Raw genomic sequence first — 5,213 nt, forward strand, 5'->3', positions numbered from 1 at the left:
GAGTAGGCAGCTAGATGGTTCTATCATAGGAGTGACTAGAGGGAAAAATTAAGATGCCCTGTGAGAAACAATATTAATTTGCAATCAACCAGACTGAGAACAGAGGGACAATGCACCAATCATTGAATTTCCAGTAACAGTCACATTTTAAAGGTCACTGTCAAATTCATAGGTGACTGCCCTTGAAAGTCCCAAACTTTGAAAGTCTTTTTCTCCCCCGTCTTAAAGAGCCTCTTGTAGAATCTGATTAAAAATAGACTTTTTTAACTCTGAAAAAGCACACGTAAACCATATGCACAATTGTTTAACAATATTCTTTCTACACAAAGATCCAATGCAATAAAATCTTTTTTTTTTTGAAGCATAGCATGGTTGTTAAGAAGTTGTATCCTGGAGCTAAACTACCTAAGTTTGAAATCTGGTTCCACATGTACCAGTGGTGTGTCCTTGAGCAAGTTACCTAGCCTCTGTGTTTGTTTCCTCATCCATAAAGTGGGTGGGGTGGCCGTGAGGATGCATTTGGCAGACCTTCTAGTTCAGGGAGTGTATTGTCTGAGGGCCCCTGCTGCTGCACTTTGGAATCTACTGTGACATTTGTGACAGAGCCACTTCTCCCATGGGCATCTCCCCACCAATGATGTAATATGGCAGGAAGACCAAGGCAGACCCATTTCTGGAAGACACTAGATTCCATCAGCTAACTTTGGCTCGAAGACAACTCCCTCCCTGAGCTCTGATGAACTTCACTAGGACTGCTCTGCAGTCTAAGACACTTCTACCAACCTCCCTTCTCTTTCTCCTTCACTCAATGTTAGACTTGGGCTGTGGTCTAGTGACTCTCTCAGCCATTACCAGCTCCCCTTCATTTCCTTTTTCACAGGCATTTTCCTTAATAAAACCTTGGCACGCTTATTCTGATCTTGGCGTCTGCTTCTTGGAGGACCTGGACTAACACAGTGGGGATAACACCAGTTCCTACCTCTCACTGAGTTGTTGAGAGGATAAATGAGTTAATTCATTTACTGTGCTTACAATAGTGCTTGACAGATAGTAATACTTCAATCCATTTCAGTTATTAAAGACAAGACCAGATCTTACATTTCTGGTATTATAGCAGATTAGATAACCCCCAAAACCTTCCATTATTAAATACCATAAAAGTATGATGAAATATAGAAAATAGTCTTCTACCTGCATAGCTGAGTTTATAAAAAATATTAATCCTAGGGGAAAAATGGAGAGAGACCTAAAAAACAGAGCAGTAGTCTTGATTTCACACTGCAGCTGTCCCCAGGGAATTTGATGGAGCCTTTGAACGTAAAGCTGAGAATTGGCAAAGAGCTTTAGAAAAAAGGTGGGGACTAAAAGCCAAACCATCAGCAAAGAGAGATATAAAGGAAGCTTGTCCATCTTCACTTGTATCTGGATAAAGGGAAAAGATCCCTCAAGACTGAAGGCAGAGTTTGGCATTTATACTACTCTTGTGGCTGAGAACTCCCAAGCTGATAATAGCTGTGACAAAGGGAATACAAGTCCTCTCTGGAGGGACAAACCCTCAGCTAAGGATTCTCAGTCTTCTCTTCAATATAGTCCTGCTGAAGATGAACTCACAATCCAAAATTGCAGAACAAACAAGGAAATACTCCACCATGAGTGAGCATTAGCAATATGAGGAGCAGGATTAGGTTTCTAACAACTTAAGATACTTATTTTATAATTTCTGGCTGATATAGCTAATACATTAAAGAACAGAATTTTTAAAAACATAACGACTGCGTCTTTATTCCTATCCCGCCCCTAGGTCCTTCAGAGCCTTTTTTTTTTTTTTAGATTCCATATATATGTGTCAGCATACGGTATTTATTTTTCTCTTTCTGACTTACTTCACTCTGTATGACAGTCTCTAGGTCCATCCACCTCACTACAAACAACTCAATTTCATTTCTTTTTATGGCTGAGTAATATTCCATTGTATATATGTGCCACGTCTTCTTTATCCATTCATCTGTCGATGGACACTTAGGTTGCTTCCACGTCCTGGCTGTTGTAAATAGAGCTGTAATGAACATTGTGGAACATGACTCTTTTTGAATTATGGACTTGAGGACATGGGGAGGGGGAAGGGTAAGCTGGGACGAAGTGAGAGAGTGGCATGGACTTATATATACTACCAAAGGTAAAATAGATAGCTAGTGGGAAGCAGCCACATAGCACAGGGAGATCAGCTCAGTGCTTTGTGACCACCTAGAGGGGTGGGTGGGTGGATAGGGAGGGTGAGAGGGAGACACAAGAGGGAGGAGATATGGGGATATATGTATATGTATAGCTGATTCACTTTGTTATAAAGCAGAAACTAACACACCATTGTAAAGCAATTATACTCCAATAAAGATGCTTAAAAAATAAAATAAAATAAAAAACATAACGAAAGACTGAGATTCTCAAAAAGAACCAAACACAATTTTAAAGACTGCCTCATCTGAGGTTCTCTAGAAAGCAGAGCCTGAGGCAAGGATTAGGATGCTGATCTTTTATTCAGGAGATGAAGCCTGTTGAGATGAAGGCAAGGAAGAAAATGGGAAGTAGGGCAAGGAAAGGTGTGAAGCAAGGTGATATGATGCATTACAGTGCCGGTCTCTGTTTGATAAGCTATGAAGAGACAGCTAGCCACTCTCTCTTTGCCTAACACCCAGGACTTCTCTGGAAGGTTTTCGAAAAGAAACAGCACTTCTGATTGGAAGGAGAATTTATCTGCCCAGCTCCCTCCTGTTACCCATTTCCTATTGCCCAAATCCACTCCACGGAGAGCTAACCCATAGGTGTTGCACTGTTCATCCTTTGATGTCACTCAGGAAACCAGATCCTCTGTTCAGAAGTAGAGGAGCAACTTGGTGCAGACACCCTGGCATGTGGAAGGTGAAGCAATGCAATCCCAGGCCTCCAGCCAGGCTGGGGAGCTCAGCAGAGTACCTGTACACTGTGTGAGTTACTGGCAGTTGCAAGAACTTTGAGAATAGGGAGGCAGTTTGATTCTGAGAAGGAACAAGGTTAGTTTCTGATGTTAAATTAGATATGCAGTCACTGAAATTGAGAAATACTGTCCAGTGGATAAACAGTATATTGGATCCAGATGAAGACAAAATTGTGGATATAGAGATAAATTAAATTATACCTATGTGCTGTATTCTGGATAAAGAAAAAAAGCAAAAAAAAAAAAAAAAGAGGCATGAAAGAGTAAAAAGTCCAGTTTATACCCAATAGGAATTTCTGAAGGTGAGACTAGAGAATAAGAGGTTACACTGATAAAGAGCATGCATCCTTAGATTCAGTTTCTATGTGATATTTTTGATGCCCAAGGGCAGCTTTTGTACACAGAGAGGTTTATTTTCATTTATTTGGGTTTGATTTTTAAAACTTTACTTACTGAAATTATAAATTTAAAAGTCTAGGTTTTCTTAAACTCCTAAATTCATCTTATGAGTTTTATTACACGATTTAAAATCCAGTAAATTTTATATAAAATAGAAATAATTTTCAGGGAAGCTTTAACATAAATCGGACTGATTACTTAAGGGGATTAGATTTTAATTAATGTTAAGTAAACTTGAATAGGACAGGCTAATCACCTTTACTTCAAATAATATGCATACATTAATGTATGCAATTTTCTTTAAGACGATGGAATGTCTAAACTCAAGAAACTTATGACCCAATAAGCTAATCCTTCCCACATCATCAAACAACTCTCTAATGCAAGTTCTTTTAACCACTCTACCACCGTTTATAAACTAAATCACTTACACCATTCAACTTCGAATCAAGCATTTAATTTGGAATTGCAGGCCAATCTGTCACACATTCTAATATACCAAATTCAATTATATTTTACAAGTATTTTAAATGCCAAACACAGTGATCATCTTGATTGTAACCCCAAATGATTAATGCCATGGGTTTGACATACTTCATAATTTCATGTTTCTGGGGTTAAGAGACACAACCCAGTGAGGTTTACTGTGACTTTAAATTCCTGAGCCAATAACTCATGATGACAGTATGCCTGTCACCTGAGGCAAGTTGGAGGTACATATTGAACAGACACATTTGGTACAGGGATGCCAGACCTGCAGCTGCCTATGTCCAGTGTGGTCTTTCCTGCATCACAGATTGACATACTGAGTCCAGTTTTAGAAATCTTGAAATTATAGGAGACCCCAAATCTATACCCTTCAGGTGGGGTTGATACCTCCTGTTCCAACTACACAACCACACAATACTTTTTGTAACCTCTTTCCGTTCTGATGACGAGATGTTATCATCTGAATTCTTCAACCTCCAACCAGATTGCAACTGATTTTGTTCATTCATCTCATTACTGTCTGGCTGAACTCTATTTTCATCTTTTTTTCCCTCTGTCTTTGGACCACAAGGTTTTGGCAGAATCTAGTCAGACTTTCCTTATCTATAGTCTTTGACTGGCTTCGTGATCACAGCAATCATGAGTGGCATAAATAAAAACAGATGCACACCAAGACACACTGAAGTGCAGAAGAACAACGAAAACAGAGAGAACATCTTGAAACAACCACGGTTTTTTGTGCCAATAGTGCTCCTGCAAACATGGTGAAAATGCCTTAAACCGGTGGGACTTTCTGTAGGAAGTGCGGCAAGCTCCAGCCCCACAAGGTGGCACAGTACAAGAAGGGCAAGGAGTATCCATATGCCCAGGGAAAGTGGCATTATGACAGGAAGCAGAGTGGCTATGGTGGGCAGACTAAGCCAATTTTCTGGGAAAAAGCTAAAAGGACAAAGATTGTCCTGAGGCTGCAGATCAAAGAATTCTGGCTATTAAGAGATGCAAACACTTTGAACTGGGAGGATTTAAGAAGAGAAAGGGCCAAGTAATTCAGTTCTAAGCTTCATCTTTTGGTGTTATGAAGATAATAAAATCTTGAGGTTAAGTTAAAAAAAATAGAAAAATGACATATCACCAAAGTGAAGCGATAAATAGATAGCAGACTTCTAATCAACAGCACTTGAATAATATCTTTGAAGTAAGAGAAACAATGAATCTACAATTTTATACCCAGTCAAGCTATCATTCAGGAATGGGGAAACAAGTCATTTTCAGAAAGGCAAAGACTAGATTCATTAACAAACACTGAAAAAACTGCTGAAATACATAGATCCTTCTGTATGAAAACTCTTGCTAT

The 5,213-nt window shown here is 39.2% G+C and overlaps 1 pseudogene; it reads left to right on the top strand.

The window, feature by feature from the left end:
* The first annotated feature begins 4,620 nt into the window (after positions 1-4,620).
* LOC116762743 lies at positions 4,621-4,916 on the top strand (annotated as a pseudogene).
* The last annotated feature ends 297 nt before the right edge of the window (positions 4,917-5,213 follow it).

This window comes from Phocoena sinus, chromosome 11 (assembly GCF_008692025.1).
Source record: "Phocoena sinus isolate mPhoSin1 chromosome 11, mPhoSin1.pri, whole genome shotgun sequence".
Lineage (NCBI taxonomy): Eukaryota > Metazoa > Chordata > Mammalia > Artiodactyla > Phocoenidae > Phocoena > Phocoena sinus.